The sequence below is a fragment of the Vipera berus genome (assembly GCF_964194415.1).
Source record: "Vipera berus genome assembly, chromosome: 3".
NCBI lineage: Eukaryota > Metazoa > Chordata > Lepidosauria > Squamata > Viperidae > Vipera > Vipera berus.
Window position 1 is genome coordinate 151,490,569 of NC_138204.1, and position 16,735 is coordinate 151,507,303.

The following is a 16,735-nucleotide window of genomic DNA, read 5'->3' on the forward strand; positions in this document are numbered from 1 at the left end:
AAATAAAGGTTTTTTAATAAACTGAAAGGTCCTCCGCTCCTGCCTGATGATAAAATGAAAGGAACCAGTGAGGTATGGTACAACGAGGCAGCGGAAAAAAGAGAAGCTCATCAGAAAATAACAAAGGTGCAAGTTAAAGATAAGGCAGCTGTCAGAGATTAATCCTGCTTCCCTGATTGTTTTCTTTAATACCAAGGCCTGCAATAGCAAGCGATAAGTTTGCTGAGTAATTTGGTTTTGGGTGAGGAAATAAAATTCAGGTAAGAGTCATAATTGATTTCCTTTTTCTTTCGTTTTATACACATTAAACAAACAAACAGAAAACATCCTGTTTTTGACTCTATATACCTCCTTTTCTCCCCTGTTCCTTTCTCCTAGACAAGTTCTCACATTTCTTCTCAAGGCCCTGCTGAAGGTGAGAGAAGGCGTGCCCCTTGCAGAGCACAGGCCAGCTTTGGAATTAAACTTCTCCATCTTCAGGAAAATATCATGCAGCTTTCCTTTGTGGGTTTGGAAGAACACTACCACAGGGCCACAGAAAAAAGGAGTAGAAAAGACTACAAATCCCATTTGCAGGCAAGCTTTTAGGTGGCATGGAAGTATCTAGCCCCTCTACAGACAGACATGGACTGGATACAATGGAGCTACTTCTGACCTACCTAATGTCTGCCCCATAGTATCCAGCAAACAACACCACTCAGTTGTGGCATTGTCCTCAAAGTACCATGTCTTCTTACATCTGGCTTGGTTCTTTAAGCTTTATCCCAGGGGTCTTCAAACTTGGCCCTTTTATGACTTGTGGATTTCAATTCCCAGAGTTCCTCAGCCAGGCACGCTGGCTGAGTAATTCTGGGAGTTGAAGTCCACAAGTCATAAAAGGGCCAAGTTTGAAGGCCCCTGCTTTATGCAGTACAAACCAACATGGTCTCTCTCACCGATATGCACACTCAGAGACTCATTGAATGAGTGGGTCAGTCTGTGAAGTTCCAAACAGTCACTGCTACTGAAACGTACTCCTCACGAGGACCTGCTCCTCCAAAATCCAAGTCTACTCTGAAAGGAGGCAGCAGCACCTTATGGATTCTTTCCATTGACCGAGATAGTGGAAGGCATCCAAATATCCCCTGCACTGCCAAAGAAAGACAGAAAAGGTTTCATGCCTCTTAGTGGAGAACCCACTCTTGTTTTGACTCCCAATGAAACTCCCAGTTTTACACAAGCAAAAGCAATAAGGGACCCATGCCAGAAAGATAGCTTGAGAGTCGTGAAGGCTCTGAAGGTTCAGTCTGAGCCTTCCATTCAGGATAAAATGGCAACTGCTAGCATACTGCTTGATTCCTGGCCTTCTAAAGCTCCAGAAAGTTATCCCAAAAATCCCAGACACAAACTGAGCAACGTGGTATGTGCAGTACAATGCAGTGAGCCATGTGCAGATCAGTACATTGGGGAAACGAAACAACAACTTCATAAACTCATGGCACAGCATAGGAGAACAAACCCATCAGAACAAGAGTCAGCAGTCCACGTGCATTTAAAAGAAAAAGGGCACTCTTTCTAAGACAGCAAAGTCCACATTTTGGACAGAGAGGACCACTAGTTTGAAAGAGGGGTCAAAGAGGCCATCTGTGTCAAAACTGAACAGCCCTCTCTCAACAGAGGGGGAGGAATAAGATATCATCTATCTCCAGTCTGCAATACAGGCCTTTCAACTCCACACCCAAGAAGGCTCCACACCCATTTGCACTAAGGTCACCCTGAAGACACAGATAAGCCTCCAGGTAGTTTTAACAACTTGCTAAAAGAATGCAAATGAACAGCTGTCTGCAGGAGTATAAATCTTTCCATTCCCCAACATCCAGTCAGAGCTGAAGAAGCTTCTTGGATGAGAAGCGAAATGTCTTCAAAGAAAAACAAGAAAGTCCGGTTGCCTCGTGAAAAAGCATCTTTGAGATAACTATGACCTGGATGACTGAGAATCTCCGTAGACATTAAGCTCCAGAAAGCTTGCCTGCCCAAATTGACCAAGGCAACTAATCATCCCACCCAAAGACCCCAGTGGCTTTTTAATCGTGGTCATTTGTCAGGGATAGAGTGAATGGGAGTATAACTGGATGGCTGTTCATAACCAAACCATTGAGAGTGCATAAGTGCTCTATCTTTTCTTATTCAAAGCAGTATTGGGTTCTCAAATATTTTTGCTTCATTATGCCCAAAGACTTCATGCAATAATGTTCAGTTTGTCCTGTTCTGCAGACAGCAGGGATTTATAAAGCCATCCACAATAGGGATTCAATCCATATATAATGCTTGTTACTTTACTTTTAAGGAACAATTTGCAGTCATTATCTGCATTTAAGATCTCTGGACTGCGAGGACATAGAGTTATGCAGCCAGGCTATAGTTGTTGGGTTTGCTATTGTGCTAATGAAGTCCTTGGTAATTTACTTTCCTTCAGTTTGGAGTGCTTCCCATATTAAAGATAGGCAGGGCAACACAAGATCAAACTAGGCTGTTTCTGATGAAATGTGACAGAGTGTCAGAAGTGGAGATTTCTAGCAGTGGCAAGAGAGGAAACCTAGCCAATTGGAACATATTTGGGGAACAGATCATGAGGAGGACTGCATCCCAGCCAGTCAGTTCCTTGCAGAAATGGAAGATTTTAAAGCTCCTTTAGAATTCAGACTGGAGAGAATGGTACCAGAGAGAATGGGAAGAGAAATTGCAGCTCAACCTGACTTTGACCAAAGAATATGAAGTGCCTGGAGATACAAGGATTAGAGTTGGGGTTAGGTGAGAGGTTTAAGAAATCTACAACAGTATGAGAAATACCTAACCAGATACACTCTGAGAAAGATTCTGCTGACACTCAGAAACTACTCTGAACCAAAAACAAGCCTAATCCTTAAAAGGTATTACTTCTGGTCCTACAATCTACATGAGAGCATGGTCTAGATAAGTTTGTAACAGAAATAAAAGATAAAGCTAGAGATGCTGAACTAGGAAGGGGAAGTCTGATGCTATATGGTAAACTTGTGTTCAACATCAGATTCAGCAGACTGAAGGAAAACTGGAATATCCCAAGCTTATTGCCAGCCAGGCTGTGAATATCTGTAGAGCTAAAGCCATAACACAAGCTCAGCTACAAGCCATGGCAGGAGATTTGTTTGTTCCTCCCGTACACACTGTGGGAAAACAGAAACCTCCTTGCTGGTGGGATGTGTTGCTAGTAACCACAAAACTCAAAATAGACATGCACAAATTGAAATCATATTTATGCAATGTGAGCAAATGGGCTGGGGGAGGGGTTTCACTGCCACAAAGACCAAATATAGTTTACGATCAACGAGGTAAACTACGAGGGACATGTCATCATTACGGACGGTGAGAAAGCAGATAAGCTGAAGTTAAAGACTATAGCCAAGATATCTGCACTTGAAAACAAAAGGAGACACAGCCTCTACTTAGAATGATAAACCACTCTGTGCAATGTTCCCTTAATGAGTCTTCCATAACAGCACTCCTGAGACTGAATGAGAGTGGGCCCCAGAGCACCTGAAAGTATTGGAGATATTTAACACAGCTCACTCCTGCTCCAGTACTGTGGCTCTTTAACTTTAAAGAACAGTCTGAAGTGCAAGTAGATGCCTCCAAAGATGATACAGAAACCCATTGCTTGTTCTTTGTCTGCAACTAAAAGAAACCATGTTCAGATAGAGAGAGCCTTTTGGGCAATAGACTGCTCTGACAAAACTTCATCAGTAAGTGTCTGCTACCCAAATTACAGTTCAGCTGGAAATGTAGCTCAGTTGGTAGGGAAAAAGAAGAAATGTTGATACCGAGCGACAAGAACCAATGAGATTCCTGACTTCCAAAGGTTGCAGTATACTTTCTTGTGTTTGATGGACACGTATGGTTACTGGTAGTGGGTTACTTTTCAAAAGATCCTGAAGTGCTGCATATGGGATATATGATAGTTTCTATAATAAATACAACATTGCATATGCACAACATAGTATGCTAAGGGAGTTGGTGAGTGATCACAGGCCTATCAACCTGCATGATTAAAGTTTTGCTATTCAGTAGGGAATTAAACTCACCCATTCCAGTCCCACATTGCCTGTTGCACGCAGTCTTTTATATCCAGCTGTCACACAGGGAGTGCATGAGCAATTGCAGAAGTTCCAGGATAAGCAATGATACCATTATGATGAAAAGACAGTAGAATGGGATATAGAAAGAAATGTCCAGAACAGCATCCAGTACTCATGAAACATGATCATATGAAATGTCAACCCAAGTGGAAGTCATTTCAGGAAAAAACAAGACATCTAAGAAAGACTGGACAGCTCTTGAGCATGCAGCCAAGCATCCACAGTCAGCAGTGCTTCACTCTCGGGGGAAAAAATAGATTCCTCTTCCTACTCTTCTCCCAAGTCTCAGCACAAGTCTCCTTCCATTATAGTAAGTGACTGGTATTGACCAATGTGCTTGGAGAGGATGAATTATAAGATTGCCTATGCCATAAAGACTATAATATGGGACAATGGTAAAATCTGCACCATAGCCTAAATGCTGGTATCCACTGGCCTTATACCAATAGTAATATCTGTGAAAAAATAAAAAGATAAATATGAATAAATTAGACTTCAAAAAAAGAGATGCTGTACTGTTAAAAAACACACTGCAGCCATTTTCCGTATGTGAGATTTTTGACCTGCAGCTGACAGCCAGAGCTAAAGCTAAAATCATATATTTTGCTGTTGCATTAATAAAATCTTTAGGTGCTTACCTATCTGAACTTTGGAATCTGAGGAGCTATAGGCCAACAGCCCAATATAAGATCAGAACACATTGTTTCAGGGGGGAAAAAGTGACAAAAAAACCCGTATAGATACTATCACATACGGGACTAAAACGGAAAGTCAGAAGATTTTTCTAAGTGCTGGTGAGTTTTTGATCCAATCTATTGGCAAACAGTAAATGTAATACTTTTTTTCCCAAGGTTGTTTACAGCACAACAGTTTGTCATTTGCTTTCAATGACAGTTTCAATAAACTGGGAGATTCGTTGTTTCCAGGCAGAGAAATAACTAAGAAATTGGTACGCACACCCATAAAGCCAGGCACTTTGTTGATAAGGATTTAGCAAGGAAGTGTTCCTACAGTACCAAATAGTGCTTATTATGACTAGTTTTGTTGGACATGCCCAGGAAGGCTGGAGAGATGGACTAAACTCCTGAACAAAAAATGGTATATAAATTTAACAAATAATAAAGTAAAATATGAGCTGGGGAATAAGAGGAGCAAAAAAAAATCTCCCATATCTGATGCTGATGTATTAGCAGGTATGCAGGTTAGCGTAACTGTCATAAACGTCTGAAATTGCTTGATGGTTGTTGGGGAAAAAATAGCTCTCCAAGAAGATTTTTCTTCTGGCTCTAGCTTTTACTAAACAGACGCCAGGTTGGTTTGGACCTCCGTTAGTGGTAGTTGCCTTACACACAGACTGTTGCCACATATAATTAGGGGACAATCTACTAGCTCAGTTGACTTTGCAGATCTTTTTGATTCTTGGATGAAAAGTCTCAGAAAAGTCTTAAATGAAATTTCCTGGTCCAAAGGCAAGATATGTTTGATAGTCCTCGACTTACAACCACAACTGATCCAAAAATAAAGGAGAATATTTGATATGAGGTGTCCTTGATGCTCTCTGAGTTTGCTTCTTTTCTTGCAGATGTTTCATTACCTAAACTAGGTAACATCGTCAATGCTAGTAAAGGGGGGTGCCATTTGCTGTCAGTTTATATTCTAGTGCAGACATGTCAAACACAAGGCCCGGGGGCCAGATCTGGCCCGCGAAGTGGTTTCATGCGGCCCGCGAAGCCATCCTGGAAACAGTGAGGGAATGGCCCCCACTGCCTTGGCCCTGGCCCAGAGACCCTGCCAGAGACCCTCAGATCTGTCCCACTCCTGCCCAGGCTCCCATAGGCACCCTTGATACGAACGATGTAGAGCTGGCCATGCCCACCCAGTACACATACACACTCTAACCACGCCCACCCAGTGGGCCACGCCCACCCTGGCCATACCCACCCGGCCCCCTGAGGGTAACCGCAATGCTGATGTGGCCCTCAATGAAATTGAGTTTGACACCCCTGTTCTAGTGGCTTGCCTGCCAGTGTTGGTGGGGTTGGTCTTAGAGATTCTTTGGTTGCTGCTGTTTGTTGTTGGCTTCTTTAGCAATTTTGTGACTGGAGTATTGTTTACTTGATTGCTGGTCTGATATTAATCTATGCTGATCTGGGTGCTAATTGCTGGTGGAGAGGTGCTTATGTCTTTTTATTCCTTTTTTGGGCTGGGAGTCTCTTTGGCATAGTCTATACATGTAGTTAATGTCTATGTGTCTATTGATGGCTGTTTTGTCAGAGTATTGGGCTTCTAGAGCCAAACATTTCCATTGCTAAGCAAGACAGTTGTTAAGTGAGTTTTGCCCCATTTTATGACTCTCTTGCCACAGTTGTTAAGTGAATCACTGCAGCTGTTAAGTTAGTGACACAGTTGGTAAGTGAATCTGGCTTCCCCCATTGATTTTGCTTGTCAGAAGGTTGCAAAAGGGGATCACATGACCCTCATTTGGAGAACTTCCCAAATAATGTATTAAAAAACAACAGAAAATGAGAATAAAGTTTAACTGGATGTGTGGTGCTGGAAGCAAAAAAGTAGCCCGTGTGTTCTTGACGGGATCCTGATGGATGTAGGTGGCGCCTTTCTTATTTCCAGTTGACATCTAATAATTTTCTTTTATGACCTGAGTGTCTTCATTCATTAGAACCGGTTAAAATAGTTTCATGATCCTCAAGGAATTTTAATGGCTACATTTAGCAAATATGTCCCTTTATATGCATGTATCCAGCAACCCCTGCTTACAGAGAGAGTTTGACTTGGCAGTGAGAAAAATGAGCTGCTTTCATGGCAAATCTAGCTGGGTGGGCTTGTGCACATGAACATGTGCGGCACGTGCGCGTGCGCACACACACACACACACACACACACACACATACAGCCTTAGCCTCAGCCAAACCTTATTTATTGTGAAAAAATAAACAGCCCCCAGGATGCTCATCCAGCAGCTAATTTCTCATCTTATCTATTATGTGAATGAGATAGGAAAACAGTTTCCTGTTTTTCTCAGATATCGCTAACATGAAAGATACAGAATGAATTCCCTAGAAAGCCATGCAGCCAGATCCATCCACAGACTCATTTGTTTCAATGGGATGAATTAATGCCATCAGGGCTGTTCGTTGATGGGAAATAAGTCTGTAAACCCTGCCATTGAAGCAACCTCTCAAATGTGAGCAGGTTGACAGGCACTTTGTTATCTGCTTATTAAATACAGTGCCTTGAGATATTGTTCACACTTCACACCAGGGTATGAAAGATACCTTGCCATTTCTTGCACCAGAAGTCACAGAGACTGGAAAATGAAAGTTACTTTGCATTACGGGTATTAGTAGGAGTCCAATATTTTCTTTTTATTTTGGCCAAGGTCTGAGTTCCCTAACATTGCATCTGTGGGGTCCAATAAGCCTATAGACACCACCCAACTAGGTTCTCTGCCTCTCCTTGCTTTGATGATGATATTATCCATTCAGTCATGTCCAGCTCTTTGCGATTCTATCGGCCAGGTTTCTCCATGTTTTCCGATCTTGCACTACTTCATTGAGTTGTTCTATGCTTTGGCTAGTGTCAGCTTTGATGGTGTCCAGCCACCATGTTCTTTGTGGGCCTGGTTTCCTTTTATTATTTATTTTTCCAAGCATAATTGCTTTCTCCAGTGAATTCCCCTACGTGACATGGTCAAAATAAGTGAGGCACAATTTTCTGATTTTTCACTTTGCTTTAAAAATAAGCTAGTAAATAAATAAACAAATAAATAGTAAGCTGGTCAGTTGGAAAGCAAACCAGCACTTCAGCATTACCTTTATGTCCAATTATGTCATTCGGCCCACACGGCCCTGTAAGACAGAAAGCTATTGTGAAGGGGTTGATGCAGCACAAGGCTACGCTGGAAGATACCACAATTCCAAGTGTTATTTCTTCCCAGCAACTTTTGAACAATCATTCATTCTCTCCAAAATAAAATGCAACAAAAGTGAATACAATGCATGGAAGAGTACCAATGTTTCCTGCCCTAAGCAGCTTTTTTTGATAAAGAACCACCCATCTTCCTTGTAGATCCTTCTGGAAAAAAAGCTGTTGTCACTGACAATTCATCTAAGTTAGTGACTGTGCTTTCCTGTTGGATTTGGCAGCACAAAATCCTGATAATTAGGTCCTGGGTTGCTCCTTTTCCTTCTCAAATAGTGATTTGTCATAAGCTTTTGCCCGGAGACAAACCTTGAGCTCCAAGGAAAAAAGTAGGTTCTAATCCCAACAAATTAAACAAAGAAATAAGTGACTGCAAAGAGGAATGATCCAGTTAAGTGTGTTGTGTGATCATTACCTGTTGTGATAGCAGTGCTTGAGATTCCTGTAAAGCACCAGCAAGATGATTGAAATGGAGAGTACTTCTCCTATACCAGTTAATACAACCATGTGGTCCTCCAACTACTTGGAAGCAACCTCTGTCCAAATCACAGGGCTCGGTCATGGATAAATGTGATAGAGCAGCATTCCCAACCTGGCATCCTCTTGCTATACATTGGACTGCAACTCCCATCATTCTCAGTTATCATGGCTATTGCACTTTAATATTTTACTACAAGGCACCCTGTTCAAGAAAGCTGGAATATTGAATTGCAGCCAGCGCATTGCCTACACAGATCTCAACAGCAAATATAAATATATAAATATAAATAAATGTGTGTATGTGTGTGTGTGTGTATACATCTACATATACATTAAAAAAATTAAGATCTATTCTCCATCAAATATAAACACTGATGTGTTTGGGGAAGTCTGAACCTTGTAGTTTAAACAAGTCCCCTTTAGACACCTTTGACAAGTGCTTAAGCATCAAGACAACCCACAGCTTTCTCTTTTTAACTCCAAATATGGGCATCTCTAATGAGGCTGCTGCTTCTCACAGTTTTCTTAAGCAGAGTGAAAAGCAAAGTGGCTCTGGCTAATTTTCAGGCAGTAACAAATATAAAGAGTGCCGTGAGATGCTCTGTTTGTCATCCAAAGCCAATCCCTCAAGGAAACTGCTCTACTGCATGACCAAATCCATGTGGAATTTTCTGAAAAACAAGCAACTATTTTGGCCCTTCCGTGCAATAGGCACTAAGAGGCGAATGCAAACAAATCATCGAAACAATGGAAATATAATCTGCTTACTCAGAATTAATCCACATTATATTCAGTAATTTCTTCCTCCTCTGACTAGAAATCTTTGCCACACACAGCCCGTTGGTGTGCGGGAGAAAGCTCTTCTTGGAAAGCAACTCCAAAGTTTGCAAGACAGATGACACAGAATGATGGAAAACAACAACCCATCGTGCCAGCAGCCTTCTTTTTAAATCCCATATTTAATTAATGAGATGCAGTCAAGTATTCTTCAAGGCATGTTATTGAACCGATACATAACATTTAGGCAGTGTTCAAAGGCTTATTATTTACAGCAGTTACAACAACCTGACAAGATTAAATAAATGAATTTCCCCACCCCATGGATAACGTAGACCCTGGCTAGCCTTTTAACTTTAGGGACTGATCAGATGTCCAGCAATGCATACTTTACTGGAAGGGGGGCGGGGGTGGATAGAGAGAGAGAGAGGGAGAGAGAGAGGGAGAGAGAGAGAGAGAGAGAGAGGGAGAGGGAGAGGGAGAGGGAGAGAGAGAGGTTTATTTCTCTTTAGGTGACAATGGGAAGCCAACAACCTGCAAGCAGGCTTAGAAGAGGAATGAAAGTTGTGAGCTTTCCTTTTTCGTCCAGCAATTCTACTGAAGCTACTGAAGATCTTTGGGAGAAATGTGTTCAGTGTGTGTACTGTGTGTATTTGTGACTTCAATGAAGTAAGCCGCCTTGTACCCATAAAGGGTATGTATTCCCTAGGAATGTTTTCCTGGAGTAAGCATTACTATTATTTAAATATGCCAGACTGCGATATAAGTGACTTTCAAAATGAGTTAAATAGAATGCAACTTCTCTTTCAGGAGAATGAAATTAGCAGGCTCAGTGCTACTACCTTGTGCAGTGACTGGTGCAACCAATTCCCAGTCCTATTAATTTAAAATTCTCTTGTGCTATTAACCATAATGTTGTGCTTTGTTTACATAACTTTGCTCACACAACAGGCTAAGTTAAAAAAAAAGCACCAACCCTCTGTTGTCTTCTGCAACTCTTTAGCCAAAATCTTAGGTTTATTCTGCTGTCTAAAATGCTAGCCGCCCTGGGTTTATAACTACAGTACTTCCAGACAAGGCTTTTGTGCCAGTTAGGAATCAGCTCAGATCCCAGCATCCCCATGTCATCATCATTATGCAAGTGCAGAATATTGATTTATCTATTTGCTGATTATGTCTGAATTGGAATAAAGCTGTTTTTTGTGGTAGTGCAGGTCTACACAGAGGTTGGAGGTGGTCTTATTTCACCCCCAACTCCTGGTCTGAGCTTCTGTTCATGGAACACATCTGCAGGCATTTCCCTGGCTCAAGGTGTCACAGCAGCATGCTCCATAGATGTCCAAACCTCATTGATCCACATCTGAAGCATTGATTCAAATCTAACTTTGCTTCCAGTTAGGAGGACCTACTTCCAGAAGCTGCCCAACTGTCAGACTCCAGCCCAGAGATGAGGCAGTGAGTTCCAATCCAATCCAATCCAATCTAATTCTTTATTTACCTAATAGACAGAATCTTGCCAGACTAAAACTATAACTTCCTAATCTATTAGATCAGGGGTGTCAAACTCAATTTCATTGAGGGCCGCATCAGCATTGTGGTTGCCCTCAAGGGGCCGGGTGGGTATGGCCAGGGTGGACGTGGCCTACTGGGTGGGCGTGGCTAGACTGTGTATGGCCTACTGGGTGGGCGTGGCCAGCTCTACATCGTTCGCATCAAGGTTGCCTATGGGGGCCTGGGCAGGAGTGGGAAAGATCTGAGGGTCTCTGGCAGAAGGACGGTCTCTGGGCCAGGGCCAAGGCAGTGGGGGCCGTTCCCTCACTGTTTCCAGGATGGCTTCACAGGCCACATGAAACCACTTCGCAGGCCGCATCCGGCCCCCGGGCCTTGTGTTTGACATGTCTGTATTAGATCTATCCTATGAGACTATAGAGCAGGGGTCTTCAAACATGGCCCTTTTATGACTTGTGGACTTCAACTCCCAGGCAAGCTGGCTGAGGAATTCTGGGAGTTGAAGTCCACAAGTCATAAAAGGGCCAAGTTTGAAGACCCCTGCTGTAGAGTGTGTTAGCCTGAACCTCTTCTCCTCTCCAGTTAGGGACAGCGCAGTCTCTTGATCCAAGATTCCTTCTGGGAAAGTTCTGAATTGGCAAAATCCTCTTCCTCTGCTGCTGCAGCTTCACCTTCCATCATACCAACTGCCTTCAAAAGAGCATAGGCCAAGCCAGCATGTTTAAAGAGAACTGGAATGGCTGCGGCTGCATTGGCTCTTGAAGGCGAATAGTTTTGGGAGGGATAGTAAGGGCTATAGGCCACATGATTTTAATGTGTTTGAGCAACATGGTGGAACTAAGGTAACATACGACATACAACCGACAATCTTTGCTGGCCTGGCGAGTTTCTAGTTGTTTTGGAACTGTTGGTGAGACCGTTAAAAGTCGTTGGCACTGTTTGAATTTGTTCTACCAGCAGCAAGATCTGACTGCTGGCCTAGTGATGGATTGTATTGCAAATCAGGGCTGTTTCCAGAGGAGGCAGAGGAGGAGAGGACCTGGAGCTTATGGAGCGAAGGAACTGGATGAGGCTGTTGGCAGGCCCAGAGGAAGAGAGAGAGGCTTTTGGAGGAGTTGGTGGCGGCGGCAGCAGTGTGCTCCAGGGGCGAAAAGAAGCAAGGCCTCTTTAAGGAAAAGGTGGAAGAGTCAGCATCAGAAAAAGGAAAGAAGGTGAGGTTGTCAGAATACAAGCGAATTTGAGGGCTAATCCACATGGAGCCCCGTTTCCATCTGTCCTGTTTGCCATTGTTCACTCCCTAGAGACTAAAATGGACAATGTGAAATTTGAGCGGGCCCCGAACAAGGAGTATATATCGGAGGTGGTGACCCTTTGAGAGCTGTATGCAACGAAATTTCATTTTGATGTATGCCGATTGGTGTACATTCAAAGTGACAATAACGTTATCATCATCATCATCAATTCTCTATTCCTTGACCGGCCAATTTTGTGTATCTATTATTAGAGAGGAGGGCTTGGCACAGCTTTAAAGGGATGCTTTAAACCAGAGGTCTCCAAACTTGGCAACTTTAAGATTTGTGGATTTCCCAGAATTCCTCAGCCAGCTATGCTGACTGAGGAATTCTGGGAGTTGAAGTCCACCAGTCTTAAAGTTGCCATTTGGAGACCCCTACTTTAAATTCATGGCAATTTCAATCAAATGCATGTATTTGATAGATATTGCCCCCAAATTATCCAGTAGGGTTTGCTTATAGCTAAAGGAGGATTAGGCCTAAATCTTCCCAATAGCGGCCCAATGCCATAATGACCATAGTGCATCAAATGTTCTATAACATTATCATCAAAAGAGAATCTGCTCTGTAGAACTGAACTGAATTTGATAGTATTAAAACACTTTGCAGAAACAGACACTATCTATGTTGCAACTTACAGAGAGAGCTGGGGGAGGGGATAAGTGATATAATGGGTCCTCTGACAGTGACAGCAATGGCCAATGAGTTTTATCACCTCATTACTCTCTCTAGCAGAGCTTTTTAACATTAATCTGAATTTCACTCATTTTATCATCTGTCAATTTCTTGCATGTGGACAGCCACTGTCCTTGATTTGCCTTGGGCATTCAGTTCAGCTCTCAGCCCACAGAATTTGGCCTTAAAGTTGACCAATCTAGGATGTTTTCTTGGATCAATCATAGCCTTTGAATTCTGCATTATTGTAGCAGGTTTAAATCCTTTAATAATAAGTGAATGGATGCCAGGCCAATACATGGCCCAAACATTGGTTGTTTTTAAGAATGGGGGTGTCTATAAGGCCAGTCCTCATTTAGCAGCCACAGCTGGGACCAGCAACTGAGTCATAAAGCAAAGTGGGTGCTAAGTGAAACCACAACTGTGCTTATGATCTTACTTCAGCTTTCTTCTGCTATGCTATGAAGGTCATAAATATGAGCATTGATTGCAAGGTTACTTTTTATCACTGTCATAGCAGCGAATGGCCACTAAACAAGGCAACTGGTAAAAGAGGATTCTCTGAAATGCCTTTTTCTCCATGCCAGCCTTTTATCCTAAGACGTGGCTATCTCTGCAATATAGTATCTCACTGTGCCAGCCTGCTTCTGCTGCCTCTCCTACGTTTAGAGTATTGCCAGCAAACCACAAAACTGACACAACTAAGTTGTTCACCTAAAGTCTGTGAGAAGTGGTCCTTCCTGGAAAATGTGAAGTATACCACTAGCTATTGACCCATTTTTCTCAAAGTTGGCAATGTCAAGATGAGTGAGCCTCAACTCTCTTAACTCCCCAGTAAGGTATGTTGGCTGAAGAATTCTGGGAATTGAAGTCCACACATCTTAAAGTTGCCAAATTTGAGAAACACTGCTACAGAATCTTCCCGTCTCCTGACAAAATCCAGGAATCAGAGGTATCAACCACCCATAGGAGCAAGGCAGTGTTCATTTTTTAGTGCCATACCAAACAGCTTTGAAAAGATTTTTATTTTAAATCAGAATAGGACCTCTCTGCATTGGCTCCATGCAAGATTACAACAAAATCTTTGCTGGATAACCCGGAGGTCTTGGTGCCGTCCCTGCGATCTTGCCTTAAAAGAGTGGTATTTCAGTGTCTCTGACTGAAATTTGACAAACTAAGATCCTCTAAAGCAGGAGTGGGCAACTATGCCCCCTTTATTTATTTATTTATTTTATTTTAATTCCATTTATATCCCGCCCTTCTCCGAAGACTCAGGGCGGCTTACAAGCTTAGCAGTAGCCTTCATTCTATGTATATGCCTGCTTATTAGGGCTTTCACACACACCCCAAGCGGCATAATTACAAAGTCAGCTTATTGCCCCCAACAATCTGGGTCCTCATTTTACCTACCTCGGAAGGATGGAAGGCTGAGTCAACCTTGAGCCTGGTGGGACTCGAACCTGCACTAATTGCAGGCAGCTGGTGTTACTTAAGGAGGCATTAGCCCACTGCTCCACCAACCTGTGGACTTCAACTCCCCTGCTGACTCAGGAATTCTGGGAGTTGAAGTCCACAGATTGTAAAGAGGCCATAGTTGCCCACTTCTGCTCTAAAGAAGTTTACCTTTCCTGCTATTTTCATCCCATTGTCTGGAAAAGAATGAAGCACTGATGTTTTGCCATTTAAAAAATCCTATCTTCAAGTAACTTCGAATCTAAAATCACTAGATTTGATCTCCAAATTGGATTACACTGGAGATGATATGTGAAGGCCAACTAGAATAATTGAAGGAAACATCAAATTGCCAATGTATAATATGCTGTAATTTATATAGAGAAAGAAGCTGTGAGGGAAGAACCAGCATGGCACAGGGCAATCAGAACTGCTAGGTAGAGATTGAGCAGAAGCATTCAAACCTCCAGACTAGTAAAAGACTTGAAAAGCAGAAGGAAATGATGCTCTAGAGCAGGGGTCAGCAACCTGAAACAGTGAAAGAGCCACTCGGAACCGGTTCCCTCACAAAAGGAAAAACTGGGAGCCGCAAAAACATGTGTGCACATGCGCATACATGTATGCATGCACAGAACAGGGTTTGACAGAAGAGTGGAGCCAAGGCGAGATATGCACCTACCCTGCATATTTGAATTCATTGGTTGAACTTTTTTAGTCCCAGTTTTTTTTTTTTGGACTGCACATGGCAGAGGACTAGGAGCCACAAGAGCAGGGGTCAGCAACCTGAAACAGTGAAAGAGCCACTCGGAACCGGTTCCCTCACAAAAGGAAAAACTGGGAGCCGCAAAAACATGTGTGCACATGCGCATACATGTATGCATGCACAGAACAGGGTTTGACAGAAGAGTGGAGCCAAGGCGAGATATGCACCTACCCTGCATATTTGAATTCATTGGTTGAACTTTTTTAGTCCCAGTTTTTTTTTTTTGGACTGCACATGGCAGAGGACTAGGAGCCACAAGAGATGGCTGAAAGAGCCGCATGCGGCTCCGGAGCCGCGGGTTGCAGACCTGTGCTCTAGAGTCAAGTGAGGAGGACAGTGTCTTCTTCACATGACTGCATACCTACTCAATAAGAGCAGGATATATAGACTTTTGGTTTTGCGCTCGTAGCGCATCGCCATGCGAGAGTGGACCTCCGCTCCCCACGGCTAGTTTCATCCTGCTAGGGCAGTGATGGCGAACCTTTTAGAGACTGAGTGCCCAAACTGCAATCTAAAACCCACTTATATATCGTCAGGTGCCGGGTGGGCGTGACCCATTGGGTGGGCGTGGCCCATTGGATGGGTGCAGCTGCAGTGGTAATGGCAGACTGGGTGGGACTAAAAAGTTCAATCAATCAGTTACAACTTTGCGAGATCTTTTTTTCTCCTGCGAGAAGTTGAAATTGATTGATTAATTAAATCTTTTTTTTTTGCACACAGCAGCAGAGGCCTAAAGCGAAAAGGTTTTATAAAACACAGCTGAAGACCTAGGACTGGAGTGACGGTGCATGTGCCCACAGGGAGGGCTCTGCGTGCCACCTTTGGCACGCATGCCATAGGTTCACCACCATGGTGCTAGTGAGACCCTAGATGGGTCCAAAGTTGCCCTGAAGAGGTGACCGTGAAGGAGGGGTGCCCCATTGATCACGAAGCGATGGCAATCGCTTCATTTGATCCAGGGAAAACCCTCCGAACCTTACAGGAGAAAGGCTAGCGTGAGATCAGCGTCTAGCCCAAGCTACTTACAGCCAAAGTCCCAGAGCATGAACGTGAACATTGGTGAACAGCGTGCTTGGAATTGGTGAGAGTAGTGATCTTCTTTCTTCTATCTACTAACTAAATTATGACTGATAAGAATTGGATTGAATGTAAGGGAATTTAAGCGAACAAAAATTATAAAAATAGGATGCATGCTGAACTAACGAGATGATGGTTATGAGGATAATATAAGCTGAAAAAAATGTTATATAGAGAGATTATTATTTGTATAAATATAAAAATGCCTATATCTAATCATTTATATTATATTAAGAATTATATTTTGGCTAAGGTTGAAGAAGGAGAATACAAATGGGAGAAGGGAAGATCAAAGAGATATATTATTAATTAATATATTATTTTCAACATAATCTAAGTTTTCAAGTTTGCTCAAAGTAAAGATCAGTGCTTTGGAAGAACTGAGGCGTAGAATTGGTGCCACTGTAAAACAAGTCGTAATATACTTTCAATGAATCTAAAACATAGACATCTGATGATATACAGTAGTAAGCTTAAGATGTTGTTAACTGGCCAGGCACAATATGGAGGAAATGTTAAGGGGCAAAGTGTGTGTGTGTGTGTGTGTGTGTGTGTGTGTGTGTGTGTACCGGTATGTATGAACCAGTGTGTATGTATTTACCGGTATGTAATTTTGATCA